The sequence below is a fragment of the Podarcis vaucheri genome, assembly GCF_965113315.1.
Source record: "Podarcis vaucheri genome assembly, chromosome: 4".
In the NCBI taxonomy this organism is placed as follows: domain Eukaryota; kingdom Metazoa; phylum Chordata; class Lepidosauria; order Squamata; family Lacertidae; genus Podarcis; species Podarcis vaucheri.
In genome coordinates this window covers 30,783,127-30,801,290 of record NC_138762.1, presented here as the reverse complement: position 1 = coordinate 30,801,290, position 18,164 = coordinate 30,783,127, and the positions used below count along the sequence as shown (strand labels likewise).

Genomic DNA, 18,164 nt, shown 5'->3' with positions numbered 1-18,164 from the left:
GAAATTTGTTACTGATTAACCAATACATAAATTTGCTTCAGACTGTTAGAGGGGAAAGTAAGACTCAAATCATCGGCAATGTTACTGCGCTGCGAGTAGCCATCTAATTTCAATGTGGCACATAATACAACATGCAAAGCCAAATCAATAAAGCTACTGAAAAAAAACACATGGTGGTTCCGTATTCAGTAAAAGACTCTTGCTATGAAAGACTCCGGCAAATGAAAGTTGGTTTGGAAATCCATTTAAAGGAAAGCAAGAAGCTTCTGTGGTTAAAGAAAAATTGGATCAGGATGGTCACAATGCTACTGTATGACCACAGGTCAAGTACATTAAAGCACTGTTGTTTTTGCTGGCCTGCAGTATGTTTCTCTGTTGTATAGATGGCCTGCTGGGGCTTTCCTTCAAATTTATTGCTGCTCAGGTCCTCTTGGTATTTCCATTATAAACTCCTATTCTCAAAGGTTGCCGGGGTTCTTTTTAATAGTGTAAAAATGTGCCACAGGCAAACGTCTGGCATGCAATGCCTCAGCCCAGAGTGGTTCTTTTCATGAAATTCGAGGCAAATCAGCTTGGTTTTTCTGACATTTATGCTCTGCAAATACAACAGCAGAGAAACAGTGTGGGTGATGTCGCACTGCGAAAGCAATTTTTTAAAAATAATAACAACAAATGGCTTGGCTCTTACATAAAGCTGACAATGGAAAGCTTTGAAGACCCATTTATTGAGAAAATGTTAATGCATCTCAAGAATGCTTGAACTTTGGAACACATGTTTTGGGAAGTATTGCTCCCTTTGTGTTACTGGGCTGCCGTCCGCAGATGGGAATCAAATAAGTATCAGCCACAGCTATGTCATTGGCACAACTGGTTTTCTGAGTCGAAAGAACCAGTTCATGGACTGAAGTTGGACAGTACTGTACATGTAGCGGAGCAGCACACCTATGTCCATGCGCCCAACACACCTCCAGTGTAATGTGGGACATGGACACATGCACATGCCAAATGTTATGTTGCACATGTGTTAGAACTGAGGCCACATCCTCACCACCCATTAGATTTCCAATGTGCAAGCCATTCCAAAGCGGGGGGGGGGGGGGATTGTATCCAGGTGTTTTTCTGTTTTCCATTTCAGCACTGATGTGCTAAATAGTTCAATTAGCTTGTCGTAAGGAGTTGTCTTAAGAGGTTGGGGGTCAAAAGACTTGATCCTGTTTGCAACCTTGGCAAGCTCCTCCATAAGCTGGTGGAGCTACTACTGATCCTGTCTCCTAACATGGAACATGAGGACGTGACTCCTATGATTCTTCCTTCTGTGCAGGAAAGCTGCATGAAATGGGCCAGTACATATACAGTGCTACCTCTGGATACGCACACCTCCAGTTGTGAACGTGGCAAACCTGGAAGTATTTTCCCAGGTTTCACTGCGCGCACATGTGCAGAAGTGCTCTATGTGCCTCGTGCATGTACAGAAGCACTCTATGCGCCATGTGCATGCACAGAAACATGCCACGCACATGCACAAAAACAGCACCTCTGGTTCCTCGGGATCCGACTGGAGCTCCGGAACGGATCCCGTGTACAACCGGAGGTACCACTGTACATTTGTGCAGAGGAAGCTCTCATGTCATGTGCATTTGCACATTACTAAAATAAGGACAAGAGACATAATAATAATAATAATAATAATAATAATAATAATAATAATACAGTGGTACCTCATGTTGCATAACCTCCAGGTTACGGAATCTTCGGGTTACGGCCACAGCAAATGGTTTCGCCGCTCACGCATGCGCAGAAGCACTCTATTGTGCCGCGTGTGTGCGCAGACGTGGCGCCTCTAGTTACAGATTTTTTTGGGGGGTGCACGGCACCCCAAAACGAATTAAATCCCTAACCAGAGGTACCACTGTAATAATAATAGTAGTAGTAGTAATAATTATTTATTGTTTGTACCCCCGCCCATCTGGCTGGGTTTCCCCAGCCACTTTGGGAGGCTCCCAATAGAATATTAAAAACGTGATCAAACATTGGGGGTGGAGACGCTCCTTCAGGTATACTGGGCTGAATCCATTTAGGGCTTTAAAGGTCAGCACCAACACTTTGAATTGTGCTCGGAAACGTACTGGGAGCCAATGAAAGTCTTTTGGGACCAGTGTTGTATGATCTCGGCAGCCACTCGCAGTCACCAGTCTAGCTGCCGCATTCTGGATTAATTTCAGTTTCCAGGTCACCTTCAAAGGTAGCCCCAGATAGAGCACATTGCAGTAGTGCATTAAATTTGCATGTTTGCATAGCTGAGATTACAAATTAATTGACAATAATTTGAACTGAAATAAATATATAAATATATATCACATCAAAATGGGGCAGACTATGAGTAGGTGACTTGTTTGCTTGCTCAGTCCATCGTCCAGGTTCTCACCATTGATCTCTTTAAACCAGACATCCCTTTAAAGAGAGGACTAACAGAATCATAGTATTATGAGTCCCCAAGGGTCATGTTCTCCAGCCTCCTGCAATGCAGGGATGTCAACTAAATCATCCATAATAGATGGTCGTCTAACCTCTGCTTCAAAACCTCCAAAGGAAGAAGGGTCCACCACCTTCCGAGGGAGTCAAAGAGCTTCTACACTCAGAAAGCTCTTCCTGTTGTTTAATCGGACTCTACTTGAAGCCATGGCTCTGATAATTAAGAGACTCATGCTCTACTGACTGAGCTATCCATCATGAGCCATCTTGCAATAGACGGACATCCATAATCTCTTCTTTTTCTTTTTCTTGGTACTGAAGAGGGTTTCAATATTACCATTCCAAGAACACAGGAAGCAACAGGTCAGTTTCTTGTCTTTTTTTCCCCTTTTTTCCTTTTTGTCTTTCAGAAATGTGTGATTAATTTCTCTGCAGTGGCGTTTGTGTCCAGGGACAGAGAAACACACCCTCCACTTGCAGGATGAACAATTGTGGTGTAGGTCTTTCCCCGCTTTTACTGTGGTATAAAAGTCATTTATATGTTGCAACTCTTAATTAAATCAAGGCTGCATAATATCCCTGTGTGAGTACCATTTTCATATCAGAATCTGAGAAGCAAAATCTGTTGGATGAATGAGTGGTTTTAAAAGGTGATTCATTTCCACTGCAATGTGATGTGAGAGTGGCAGAATAACCCCCCAAAGGGTAATTTATCACTAACTATCAACACTGATATCTGGTTATGTTCTCAGGGGGAGAGAGAGAAAATGGAAGACAGTCCAAGGTTCAAGATAACAGTCTCTCTAACTTATTTTTTATTTTATTATGGACCTAATAGACTTTTCCATTCTGCGCGGAAGAAAATAATTAAAGGATTAGCTGAGTGTGAAATTAAATAGCTCTTTTTTTCTGCTGCGTGTTAAAGAGTCTTCTGAGGAAGGGGTGAATTGAAACAAGCTTCCAAATGGTTTTGATTCTGTACAGGAAAATGAATTCAGTGTTTTCTTTAAGCAAAAAGAAACAAAAACTCACACCAGTCTTATATCATTGATGTGGCTTAAATGACAGAGGGTTAATCTCTAACATTCAAGGTAGTAATTAAATAAACTTTCAAAGTGATAGGCATCCGTATCCATATCGGAGTGAGGCCAATATGGTATTTTAGAAAAATCCTACCAGCCTATGTTCATAAATTGAGGTTAATATGAAAGGAAATCTGATATGGTATTGTAATTTATTTGCAAAGTGCTTGAGCACAAACAAGCAAACAAACAAACAAACACAAGGGGCTGCTGACCCTGCTCTCATTGTTCTCCAACCCCACCAACCATGTCCCCTTTCCAAACACCAAAAGGGCAGGGTATAAATAATAAATTATTATTATATTGTTATTATTTTCACAGCTCTTTCCACTCCCAAAATAAAAAAATTCCTTCCAGTAGCACCTTAAAGACCAACTAAGTTAGTTCTTGGTATGAGCTTTCGTGTGCATGCACACTTCTTCAGATTTCCACTCCCAGTTACTTATCTCCTTGACATCCAATGGGAGGGTGTTCCACAGGGTAGGCACCACTGCCCGGTTCCTAATCATCATCATCATAAGTGCTTTTAAAAAAATAAAAATGTTTAGGGGTACTCTCATTTTCCTACTCATTTTGCTGCCCCTCAATGAGGCCAAACTTAGATTCACAAAATGTTTAGGGGTATGCGTACCCCTGCATCCCCCCAGAAAAACGCACTGATAATAATAATAATAACTAGAGCCCGAAGCACATTTAAAAGGAGTACCATCAGATTCAAAGGGGTTTGCTTCAGACTACACAAGCACAGGATCACACAGAAAAATGTATCTCAATGTACAGCCTGGAATACTAAGGATTCACATCCAGCTGGATTGGCAAGGGATTTATTTATGTAGCATTTAAAAAGGAAAAGGAAAAAAATTAGTCACAAAACCACATTGTTTGCTCACACAACCCTTAGATCAAAGGGAATCCTTGACAAACATGATTTGAAAAGCAACTATACGGAAAAAAATATTTTAAAATCCCACTTCATGTATTAACTTTCCAGCGCAGGAGGTGGACTTGAATGAGCATGTGGAAACTGAATAAAGCCAGTGACTTTTGACAGTCTTTGTGATCTCTCATGAGAAATCTGAGCAGTCTTTTTATGGTCAAAAGCCCGTTTAAATCCCCAGTGAGTCACTGACAGATCCACTGAGAATTACTGGATTTGTGGAATGACTAAGTGGGGGAAATATATAAAACATCAAGCGCACTAAACTTCCCCACCCCAACTAATTATCTTGTACTAATATGTAACTTTATTAATATAGGGAGAAGGGGTTGGATGCAATGAGAATGTGCTTTTTAAAAAATAAAAGAAGAAGCTACGAAGTTCTGAAGGCTGTGACCAAGAGACCTGGTTGCCTGCCCAGTCTGCTATCAAGGGGCTAAAGGTTGATGGGCAGCTTCAAGGCCACTCCTGTCCTCCCTTCTTACGGATGCTTATCTTTATACCAGGCTTGGACTAAACTACCTTTCAAACAGAGAATGCCTTCAAACAGAAGGGCTGTGCTCTCACAGGGAGGGGGGAGAAATTCAATTCTGTTTGCATTTTACCGAGAAATGACATAATTCGCACCTCTCGAACTGAGCATGAGCAAACTGAAACCCAGCTACCCTTTGAAATCCAAACTTCTCTGGATTCTGCAGTGCAGTTTCCCAACCAAGTAGTGTGAACTAATATCCATATGTTAGGGGAAAGTGTGCATAAAAATGCAATGATCGTTATTTAAAAAAAATAAGATACAAAAATGAACTATATTAGCAACGATCATTTGCAAAATAATTACGTAAGTAAATCTCTATTTGCCAAAACTGCCACAAAAATGTGAGTACCGGGGGGAAACTGCACTTATGTACTGAACTGTTTTTTGAGGATTTTTTTAAAAAATAAAACTGCAAATTGTTGCAGAAATGTGGCGAACTGAATTTGAGAGTGGAAAGATTAGCAACCCAAATGACATGTTTGTTCATCCTTTCACCAGAACTCTTTAAATAGAATTCTGCCCCTTATAAAGTAGGGCACATGGCCTTGCAACAGTGCACCATTTGTACCAGCCCTTAGTAAACAATCCCTAGATTCCAATGAATGAAAGAGCCACAGGCCCCCAACTGCTTGCATAGGCCCAACCCCTTTCTAAAATCAGAGTCACTTAATATCTTTGAAATACAAGGATGCGTAGTAGCTCCACAGTCTGCCTCATATTTGTTCTCCACAACAGTATTCAAACCCTAACCATTGACTTGCGGCTTCTCTGTATTTTTATTATTATTAGATTTTTGCACATCTCAAAGCACATATGAGTGCTAGTGGTAGAGAGATGCCCCACCCCCTTAATACAGGAAATCTTTTTTGCAGTCATCTTTTTTTCCGCAGTAGGTTCCCCAGGAGGTGATGTCCTAGCAAGGCAACTGAGACACTATTAAGATTTGGTATTTTCATCTTTAGTAGTAGTAATAATAATAATAATAATAATAATAATAATAATAATAATAATTTATTATTTGTACCCCGCCCATCTGGCTGGGTGTACCCAGCCACTCTGGGCGGCTTCCATAGAAACCAAAAATACACTAAAATATCACAGATTAAAAACTTCCCTGAACAGGGCTGCCTTCAGATGTTTTCTGAATGTCAGGTAGTTGTTTATCGCTTTGACATCCACAGGGCGGGCGCCACTACCAAGAAGGCTCTCTGCCTGGTTCCCTGCAGCTTTGCTTCTCTCAATGAGGGAACTGCCAGAAGACCCTCGGCGCTGGACCTCAGCGTCCAGGCAGAACGATGGGGGTGGAGACGCTCCTTCAGGTATACTGGGCCGAGGCCGGTTAGGGCTTTAAAGGTCAACACCAGCACTTTGAACTGTGCTCGGAAACGTACTGGGAGCCAATGTAGGTCTTTCAAGACCGGTGTTATATGGTCTCGGCGGCCACCCCCAGTCACCAGTCTAGCTGCCGCATTCTGGATTAGTTGTAGTTTCCGAGTCACCTTCAAAGGTAGCCCCACGTAGAGCGCATTGCAGTAGTCCAAGCGGGAGATAACTAGAGCATGCACCACTCTGGCGAGACAGTCCGCGGGCAGGTAGGGTCTCAGCCTGCGTACCAAGTGGAGTTGGTAGACAGCTGCCCTGGATACAGAATTGACCTGCGCCTCCATGGACAGCTGTGAGTCCAAAATGACTCCCAGGCTGCGCACCTGGTGCTTCAGGGGCAGTTACCCTATTCAGGAGCAGGGAGTCCTCCACACCAGCCCACCCCTGTCCCCCAAAAACAGTACTTCTGTCTTGTCAGGATTCAACTTCAATCCATTAGCCGCCATCCATCCTCCAACCGCCTCCAGGCAGTCACACAGGACCTTCACTGCCTTCACTGGTTCTGATTTGAAAGAGAGGTAGAGCTGGATATCATCTGCATATTGATGGACACCCAGTCCAAACCCCCTGATTATCTCTCCCAGCGGCTTCATATAGATGTTTAAAAGCATGGGGGAGAGGACAGAACCCTGAGGCACCCCACAAGTGAGGGCCCAGGGGTCTGAAAACTCATCCTCCACCACCACTTTCTGAACACGGCCCAGGAGAAAGGAGCGAAACCACTGTATAACAGTGCCCCCAGCTCCCAGCCCCTCTAGACAGTCCAGAAGGATATTATGATTGATTGTATCAAACGCCGCTGAGAGATCCAGCAGAACTAGGAAACAACTCTCACCTTTGTCCCTAGCTCGCCGGAGATCATCAACCAGCGCGACCAAGGCAGTTTCAGTCCCATGATGAGGCCTGAATCCCGATTGGAAGGGATCCAAATGGTCCGCATCCTCCAGGCGTGCCTGGAGTTGTTCAGCAACCACGCGCTCAATCACCTTGCCCAAGAATGGAAGATTTGAGACTGGGCGATAGTTGGCCATACTGGCCGGGTCTAAAGATGTTTTTTTAAGAAGCGGTTTAATGACCGCCTCTTTCAGTGGATCTGGGAATGTTCCCTCACAGAGGGAAGCATTCACCACCCCGCAGAGCCCATCACCCACCCTTCCCGGCTTGCTTTTATTAGCCAGGATGGGCAAGGATCAAGGAGACAGGTGGTTGGTTTCACACGTCCAAGCAGGCTGTCCACATCCTCAGTGGTAACAGAATGAAATTGATTCCATACAACTTGACCAGACAGAGCTCTAGCACTCTCCCACCCCAGCCCTGCTCCCATGGTGGTGTCTAGCTCCTTCCGAATATGAGTGATTTTATCTGCAAAAAAACTTTGCAAAATCGTTGCAGGAGATCTTGGGGTCTTTACAAGGCCCCGGTGATAAAGGTGGTTCCGTTAAATTGCGAACCACCTGAAAGAGTCTCCTGCTACTATTTTCTGCAGATGCAATAGAGGCGGTGAAGAAAGTCTTCTTCGCCGTCGCTATCGCCACTTGGTAGGCTCGACGTTGAGCTCTAACCTGTGTCTGGTCAGAATCGGAGTGAGTTTTCTGCCACCAACGCTCTAGTCATCTCAGCGATTGTTTCATCGCCCTCAGCTCTGAAGAAAACCACGGGGCTGTCCGGGCTACATGCAATCGGAGAGGGCGCTTCGGAGCCAGACAGTCGATAGCCCTGGTTAACTCCGCATTCCAGCGGGCCACCAGGGAATCAGCTGAAAGGTCATCAACATGGGATAAAGCATCCCCTACCACTCTCTGGAAACCATTTGGATCCATTAAGTGGCGGGGGTGGACCATCCGAATTGGTCCCACCTCCCTGCAGAGGGGAAGGGTCGCGGAGAAGTCCAGTTGCACCAGGGATGAAGCATGTATGCATTTGCAAAAGAAAAAGATGAGGAAACAGATTGCCAACAAAACAGCATACAGGTTAGCATGAAATTTATAGGTGTATAGGCACAAATTTAGAAGTCCGTATTAAAATTTAAATAGAAATACATCTCACCATAATGGGGACAGAGGTGGATTTAGAGCAGCATGACTGGTTCCGTCTGGGTATGGGCCTAGGGGGCCCCATAGGGCATTGCAATGATGACATAGTGAACTGAGAGGAATGGGAGGTAGGAAAAGGCAGGTGCAAATTTTGGCCTTGCACAGGGCACTACTGAAATTGGAAAGAGCAAAGTCTGCCCCAATGAGGAAGACTGCAACCAGGTGGGTGTTACGTACTGAGTTGAATAGGATCCAAAAGGCAGCAGTCTGATTGGTCCTAGAACAATAGGATCCAGAATGCAGCAGTCTGATTGGTCCACAGGAGCCACCCAATTCAGCTCCAGGTGGAAGGGAATCCGCAACCTGATTGGCCTACAAGGGAATCCAGAATTAGCCAATCATGTGGAGCCATTGTGTAATTAATGTATATAAGGCAGACATTCAGGGGGAACTTCCATTCCTCCTCACCACTATGAGCTGAAAAAAGAGCATGAAATCAACTCTCAACTCCAAGTATATTTTAGTGGGTCTGCTGATGGGCAACTTCAACACTAGGCAAACCTTCTGAGGATTGTCCTCACCCACTCTGGTTGAGTCAGCAAGGGCAAGGAGGTTCAATTCACCCAACGCTTCCCTCTCCCCACAGTTTCACAGACAGCCCTGCTCTACTCCCATATACTCTGCCAAGCCTAGGGTGTTTTCCTGAACAGTAGATATAGAGAACCTCAGAACCTCTCTATATGGACTCTCCCCAACCCACACCCAGAAGCAGCACCATGCTGGAGTGTGTTCGGTAGATTTATTGCTTTATTGTTCGGCGCCCAGCCACACTTCCCCTGGGAGCCTCTGTAGATCGTAAAGCAATTAGCAGAATTACACAGCGGCGTGTGTCGAGAGAGCAGTAAACAAGTCCCACACGTTTCTTCTGTCCTACTATCCCTTTATTTGCTCAAAAGTAGTGTGTCCTTCTGCTCTCCAGGGTTCTCAAGATAGGAGGGAAGAGAAAATTCCTCAGTGCCTCCCCCCCCCCCGAGATCTCCTAAGTGTTAGAAAAACACTGAGATCTCATTTGAATAGTAGAATGTCTGGCACCTGGTGGGCGGGGCTTTTGAATTGTGCTCCGGAATTGGCCCCTCCCTTCGTGTGTTCAGAGGCCAACTGTCATTCTTGCTTCTTGCCTCATTCTTGCCTCAGGATGTTGTTTTAGTTTCTCTCAGAGTGTATGTTATTGTGTTACAGTTTTTCTTTATTATTAAAGCTTTGTTTGACATATACGTGAGCCGCTTACTTTGCTGAAAGAAAAGAAACTCTGCTGAAGAATGGTGGCATATCCTAAACTGCGTGACTGAGGGGATATTCCCAGTCTGACAGGAGGATTGAATTTTTAATTCCCCCCCCCCCCACCGTCCACAATACTAAGTGCTGCAGGCTTCTCATCCTTTAAGGCCTTCTGTGTCAAGGTGGTGTACCCTACACTGATCACGAAAGGCAAGAGAAAACATAGTGGAAGTTCAGCTCAGTCCAGAGTAGCTGAAGTAAGAGAATCTCCCACTTTCTTCCAAAATACTTCAGTTTGCTCACATTAAGGGCTTGACAGGATTTTGGAGGGGCTTAACAAGTGACACCAGAGATATCCACAATCAGAGTGTGGGGAGTAAAAACCCAAGTCAATAGCAGGTCATAATCCTGTCAGCCATTTTCAGCTAATTTTACTGCTTAATGAAAACTTTTACAGCTAGAATGATGGTTCTTTGTTTCTTTAGCTATTGAGAGAGTAACTGTTGACAACATGGTGACCATGTTGAAATCTAGGAATTCCTGCTAGAACTTAGGGTTGCAAATGAGGGTGTTGGGTTGTTGTTATTGTTTGTTTTTGGCCCAAGGAGGATCATTAGGCTTAGTTCAGTGCTAGCCAATAGGCAATTTAAATTTACTATGTGCAACTTTAAATGGATCACTGTATGCAAATGAATAATAACCACCGTTTTCTTTGGAAGACTAGAAATATATTTGCATCATGCCATTTGGTGGGAATTTGTTGGCACAGGAAGCTGAATACTTGGATATGCATTGAAGGCGAGGCCATTAGGCACATGATAGAAGTCTAATATTGTGACAAAGAGTCGTTACATTGCTTATTAAATTTTTAGCAGTTCTTAGGATTTGGTAACACAATTTTTGTGTTTCTTTCAGAAGACTCACTGTCCACATGAATGTTGGGAGAGAAAGTTACCCTATGAAGATTCTTCCAAAGCAACCAGCTGAAGTGTTCCTCTGACTTCTGGACGACATGGCCTTAGATATGCATACCAAAAGACATTATTCTCATTTGTGGAAAGATAAACCCATTGACCCTGAAAATAGATCTCTTACTTCTGGCCCACATTCATAATCCAATTATTCTTGATCAGCGAAATGTAAGTCCATAATTAATCTGCCACCTGAGAGGGTTTGTTATTTTCTTTAAATTGCCTATTAATTTATTAAATTGTCCCGATTAAGTAATGTATTTGACAGTCTTGGTTTCTTGTTAAGAATATTAAATATGTACTTATATGGAACATGTGATATTAAGCTGAGGCCTAAACAGCTAAGATATTTTTGAATGTATTATCCTTCAAGACTAGGCCTTCATATTACTTCCTGATGATCAAGCTTGGTTGGCAAGTGGGAGGGGGGATATTTGAGGAGGGTGAATGAGGAAAAGGGTTGAAAATAAGAAATATTGCAGGTAAGATCCTTCCATGCTTGTATGGTTGTGGGTAGAAAACCATACTTCAGTGTTAGAGCATGCAGTTTGTATGTGAATGTTCCTCATCAGTCTTTGGTACTAACAGTGAAAAGGGATCTCAGGTTGCAAGGGATGGGATAGACTTCTGCCAGGAAACATCCTGGGATCGTTGTTATTTAATGTAAAAAAAAAGAAAAAAGAAAAAAGAAAGCTCTCTCACTACCGTAACTTGGTGCTTTTACTTTGTTCCTCAGAGAATTCCACCACATTCCCCTCCCCCTGCTCCAAACTCTACAGCCTTGCAGTTATATTTATTTATTTATTAAATTTATATCCTGCCCTTCCTCCAGAAGTTGCTTCCCCTATTTTCTTTTGAAATGTTCATTTACTTTACTTGCTGAAAATCCCCTGTACAGGATTCTCAGTGTTAATGATCTGTTTCCTTGCTTCCTGTGATGTCAAGGATGTTGCTCTCCTTCCAAAAAAAAAAAAAAAGTATCAGGAAGATCTTCTATTGTTTCCACTTTTATCTTTAGATTATTGCAATGTGGTGGTCTGGGGGTTTTAAATATTTTTTTAATTGAAACAACTGCAGACATCTGTGGGATGCCCAAATATTGTATTGTATGCATCCAACATTGTGTCTCTATAGATTAGGCATCATCATTCTGCTTTCATTATAAGCCAGAGGAATATTTCCTCATATTTCCTGTTCTCATCCAGATTCCTGCAGAAAAAGAAAAGTAAATTTGTAGCCCCTTTCAAAGCTATATGTGTTGATTTGAGGGTCTAAATATAGAGCAGGGTTGGCTAGCCTGATGCTGCTGATTGACAGCTCCCACCATGCCTGTCAGCTGGGGCTGATAAGAGTTGGAGGATCATAGATTACCCACCTCTGATATTGAGCTGATGAACATGGTGCCATAGGAGGATAGGAGGAGCCCCGGTGGATATAATAATAATAATAATAATAATAATAATAATAATAATAATAATAATTTATTATTTGTACCCCGCCCATCTGGCTGGGTTTCCCCAGCCACTCTGGGCGGCTTCCAACAAAGATGAAAAATACACTAAAATGTCACATACTAAAAACTTCCCTGAACAGGGCTGCCTTCAGATGTCTTCTGAATGTCAGGTAGTTGTTTATCGCTTTGACATCTGATGGGAGGGCGTTCCACAGGGCGGGCGCCACTACCGAGAAGGCCCTCTGCCTGGTTCCCTGTAACTTGGCCTCTCGCAGTGAGGGAACCACCAGAAGGCCCTCGGAGCTGGACCTCAGTGTCCGGGCAGAACGATGGGGGTGGAGACGCTCCTTCAGATATACTGGACCGAGGCCGTTTAGGGCTTTAAAGGTCAGCACCAACACTTTGAATTGTGCTTGGAAACATGCTGAATGCCTATCTAGTACAGCATTCTGTTTCCTTCAGTGACCAATCAGAGGCCCTTAGGAAGTCCACAAGCAAGAGATGATATCTCTGATCCTACAGCATGGGGAGCCAACATGGGGCTTGTTAATTATTGTCAAAATACAATTCCCATAAGCTCCATCCAGCATGGCAAAATGTAAACAACTGCCCTGTGATTTTCGGTTGAAGGGTGGTATAGAAATTTTCATAAATAATATTATTATCCACAGATAGATTTCAAGGATGTATGTGTGTGTACGTACTCAGGCTGGACCTACAACAAAATATTGAGGTGTTCTCTTCACCACCTGAGTGGTACTAGCCCCAGCCAGCCAGGCAGCCATGCTTACCTAAAACAGTATTAGCAATATGGAACCTAAAACAATATAAAATGTTCATTTTAAAAATACTGATAAAAATCAAGCATTAAGAACAAATTGAAGTAAGATTTGTGAGAATATAAATAAAAACCAGCAGGTTTGTTTGTTTTTAATAAAAAAGATACACAATAAAATTACATGCCTGAGAAGTTTTGCCTAAACAAGCACAGTTTTTAGCAGGTGTCAAAAACAATACAGTGTTGAGCTGGGGTGCTGCATGGTGGCAGGACTGTCAGAATACAGTTCTTCCCCAAAGGTGTTATGTCACTATCACACAAACGGCTACTTTAGTCTCAACTCCTATTCTGCATTGTATATTGTACTTTTGGGAAGGGCTGTAGCTTAGTGGAAAGGAGTCTGCCTTGCTTGCAGAAAATGCCATTTTCAACCCCCAGCTTATTCAGGTAGGGCTGGGAAACCCTAAAATCTCTGAAACCCTGAAGATCTGCTGATCAGTATAGGCAATGCTGACTAGATAGACCAACTGTATGATAAGGCAGTTTCCTGTGTTCAATCACACTGCTGTATTAGCTGCTTCTAGACCACTTACTGCCTCTCATATTCCTACCCTTTGACTCTACACACTGATTCAAACTGCAACAGCAAGATGGTCAAATACCTTGTGCAGCTGACACATCTTTATTGTTTTGGAGCACCTAGAGCCGGTTGCAGTATCTAAATGCCGGGAATAAAACCCTTGAATTTATAAGTTAGTGGAGGAATATTGGTATTTGAAACTAGAGAGCGAGTGAGAGCGCCAAGCCACAAATAAGCACGTGATGCAGATTCTTTTCTGCAAACAGTTCACAAATCAAAGGAATTTATCTAGCCAGCATTGAGAACCTCAGAAGGCAGAGGCAATCCCCACCCCCCACCCCACTCCTACAAACTGAAGATGAAATTCCAGTCTTGCCGCAGAATCTGTGAGGTTTGTGAAATTTAGGCGTCTGTGGAAAGATGGGTTCTAGCATGAGAGAAGCAGTCTGTGACTCACAGGCTTTAATGCTGAGGCACCAGCTTTGGCATTTTCGAGCAATCTCAGTTGCTAACATGATCCCCTGTTTTAATGTCACTTTGCAGATGTAAATATGCTTGTTTTGGTTTTCAGAAAAAGTTTAGCCGGTAGGTTAAAAGATGGTAAAGAGAAGCAAGTCTCCCTCACTATTTATGTACAATCAGCTACATTATGTGTTTGCTTCTCGTGCTGTGAGATGTCTCTCAGCACTTCATTTCAGGAGCTCTGAGCCAACTCAGTGACCAACTTTATTCTCTTTTATGGGTCTACTCAGCCCCCATTGAGTTCAAGGGGGCTTACTCCCAGGGAAGAGTATAAAGGATTGCAGACTATGTCCCACTGAAACCAATGGAATTTAAGGTAGTTGCTATTAATCTCTTCCACCAACTTCAGTGGGATTTAGTAAGGGACATCAGAAACTGCCTTCCTGTATACTGAGTCAGGCTATTGGACCATCTAGCTTGGTATTGTTTGTAATGAATGACAGAGGCTCTCAGGGGGAGGGGTCACATGCCATCCTACAAAAGACCTTCTGCATGCAAAGCCGATGCTCTATCACTGACCTACAGACTGGACTCCATCTATAAATGTCGTTTGGGAAAGGTTTACGCAGGATATATATTGACCTCAGTCCAGAGAATGCTGGTTGCATTTAAACCCCCTGGAGATAAGTGGGATTTAAATATAGGGTTAAACAGGGATCCAAATATCTATATGAGGTACAACAAAATGTTTGGGGCTACCCTTCTGAGTTTTTGATAGCTCACCCCGGTGTGATGCCACAAACAATCTGCCTTTGAAAGCTCTTTTTAAAAGAGATTTGCCTACTAGGATGGGTTACACTCAGGAGTTATTGACTGGATCTCCCACTGGAACTGATCCTTGCTAATATGGGGGCCCCAATTAACTGAGCAGTGGGGGCTACAAACACCACATTCCTCAGGGCTCTTCCTTGGCAGTCTAGCTTGAGTTTGCCATTGCAGCCTGGCTGCAAAGGCATAAAGGAAAGGCTCTCAATTCTTTCCTTTGAAATAGGGTTACCTCAGGCAAATAATCAGGTGATTGGCAGGTGGGCTTTCTCACCTACCTATCAAAGTGGCCCACAGTGGCGGGGGGGGGGGAGCTTACAGCTCCAGGGTAGAGTGAGATCTTGTTCACCAAGCCTGGCCTGTACTGACCAGAAGTGGGTCTCCAGGGTTTCAGACAGGAGGCATGACCAGCCCTAGCTGGAGATACTGGGGATTAAACCTGGGGCCATCTGTGTGCAAGGCAGATGCGCTGCCATTGAGCTACAGCTCTTCTCCCTGGTAACAAGCAGCTCCACTGATGAGGAATGTCTATTTTTTTAAAAACCAGACTTGCATTTGTTCTCTATTCCAGAAAGCTGGCAGAAGTGAAATTCTATACAACAGAGATGGCCAAAGAGCACCTGCACAAAATTTACTCTCCTCCCCCACAATCAGTGCCCTTAGCGAATTTTAATCTATGTGTGGGTTTTGTTTTTTTAATGCTTCTGTTTTCTTTATTTCATTTTTGCTTTGTTTTTGTTTTTGTTAGCTATTAGCTTGGGTGGTTTGCATCTGGAAGTTTACAAAATATTGCAGAGGAGACCACATTTAAGCTGAACTTGACCCCATAAGATCTACTAACATCATACTTAATTATGCCCAAGACATCTAAATAAGTGGTTAAAAAAAATCCCAGGGGGATTCATTCAGTGCTCTCATGTGCACTGCATTTCATGGTATGTTACAAGTTTAAACAAAACCATATTCCATAACATACTGTGCTGACATCTTTCTTCAGACTGGGTACTTTGGCCTGGGAGCCATTAGTTCCAGTTTCCCTACTGAACGGTGTTTGTGTTCTTGCGCATTTCCCCTACTCACCATGATTTCACATTCTTCCTTTGATTCCTTCAGGATTCAAAGTGTTGTGCCGGACAGACATTTTTATTTTACTGGGGTGGGGGCAGCAAGGAGGGTGTTGGGGAAATGTGAGTAAAAATAGCAGTTGTGGGGGGAACCTTTGGCTAACTACAGCTCCCATCAGCAGTTGCCATTGACCATATTTGCTACTGTTGATGGCACTTGTAGTTCAGCAGTATCCAGCAAGCCAAAAGTTCCCCGCACCTGGTGTAGGATGTTATTGACACCTTTCCACATCAGCTCCCTAGTGGTAGCATTTTGCCGCAGTTGACATTTCTGAATTTCATAGGGAGCACATTTTTACTTTTCTCGGTTGAAACTGTGTTTGCTACCACAATACCCAATTTCTCTCACATGCACTGACAGCTTACTGTTGACACTTCACCCCCAAACCTCCCAATGACCTTACTCAGGGGCTTCAGTAGTTCTTGAAGAGCAAGTAAAAAGTAGATCTCTGTAGAACACCAGGTTATGAATACTATAGAGCAAAGCAGCAGTTTCTCAAATGACTTGTCAAGTAGCACTTGAACCCCCAGAGCATGGTTCCTGTTTCCATTCTAAGGTGTGGGTCCAGAAAGATACCCAAATGATGCTGGGAGAATTAAATTTAAAAGCAGTGTACACATTGAATGGCTAACTTTGAAAATGTGGACCTGTGACCATTGCACATCTGCATGGTCTGAGCTTTGCAGTTTTTAAACAAAACCTCGTCCATCCATGCTTAAAATGAATTAGCCAGGAAAATACTAATAATTGCTTTCTTTTCTTTTAAAAAGAGAATACTTTGGGCAAATTTAAAAATAAACCACCCAGAGTGAGGAGGAAAAACAACACAGTTTTCCAAATCTGCGTGAACAGTCATTTGGAGAAAGACCACTTCATCTTATAAATGACACCACTCAGCCAGGAATCAGCCAAGCTGCTTTGTCCCCCTCAGCCATATGGCAGCAGAAACTAATATTTGAGTCTGGCATCCGGATCAGAAAAGCAATTTGAACCTGCTTGCTAGGCATGGCTGGGATAATTCTGCTTTTATGACCTTTAATGATGCATACCAAATAACAGCAACATAGACTGCTGTACAGACACACACACACACACACACACACACACACACACACACACACACACCACTTTGTTGATGTACACATATCTCCTAGCACTTGTATGGAAGACACATATATCTAGGTTGGGAACATTCTGTTTAATGATATATTCTAGTGAAAGGGGGTTCTTGATGTAGAAAAAAAGGGGGAAATGTAGTATCTCCAACTTGTCAACTCTGCACCCTGTGGGCTCAGAGGAAAATGTCCTGAGCAAAAATATTATAAGAATCCAGAGAGAATCATAGTTTTGGTCATTTTAGTTGGATTGGAATACAGCTAAAGTACCAAGCACTTTAATGATTTTTGTGATCCAGTCTTGGCAAAAAAATAATAATTTTTTTTAAAATGCATAGTAGGGAAAATGAATACACAAATGTATATTTTAAGGGAAATTCATACCAAGTACATCCTTTAGGAGGAAATGAATACAATTTAAATGCTATTTTTGTGCAGCATGGCCAATGGTCAGGGCTGATGAAAGCTGTAACCCCAAGAACATAGGTTACCCCATCCTTGCCCTAGTAGTGAACTGTCAGTCTGACCACTTGTGTGCCTGGACAGAGAGATTTTCCAGACTTGTCCTGCTCAGGCTGTGCTTTTGCCTTTTACAATGATAAAATTGGCTCCAGCTCATTCTCTTGCTTGTTCCTGGTGTCTGCTTAGCAGTTGCCTACAGCTTAACCCTGACACTCCGCATGGCTCATTCTACACCATCTCCTGCAATCCTTTTACACATTCTTTTCCCTTGTCCATCCCATCCTGTGCACAATCACCAGTTTGCATGAACTCAATCTCTGCATCTTCTTGTGATGAGTTACATAAATTAATGATGCTTCGTGTGAAGAAATACTTTTTTGGGGATGCCCTGAATCTCCTACCATTCAGTTTTGCTGGACAACCCTATGTGTACAGCTTTGAGAGAATATTTCTCTCTATCCTTATCTTCAGAACGTTCAAACTTTTCAGAATTTTATAAAAGGATGTCCTTCCTATGTAGTCATCACTGGAACACTGCAAAAATTAGGCCCAAGACTACTCTCAAGGATTTGGCCAGGACTACTCTCAAGGATTCTCTCTCTCTCTCTCTCTCTCTCTCTCTCTCTCTCTCTCTCTCTCTAAATTAATGATCTATTCTGCACATATTGGAAGC

The 18,164-nt window shown here is 43.0% G+C and overlaps 1 long non-coding RNA gene across 6 annotated transcripts in view; it reads left to right on the top strand.

Moving 5' to 3' along the window:
* The first annotated feature begins 9,487 nt into the window (after window positions 1-9,487).
* The window catches only part of LOC309531856, a 63,364-nt gene continuing 54,687 nt past the window's right edge, over window positions 9,488-18,164 (top strand). For 3 of the 6 annotated variants that reach the window (XR_014219478.1, XR_014219479.1, XR_014219480.1), the window contains exons 1-2: window positions 9,579-9,930; window positions 10,636-10,859. This is a non-coding gene — a long non-coding RNA (uncharacterized lncRNA). Of the gene's footprint in view, window positions 9,931-10,635; window positions 10,948-18,164 lie in introns of those variants that run through there. The other 3 variants (XR_014219481.1, XR_014219482.1, XR_014219483.1) reach the window with 2 other exon arrangements.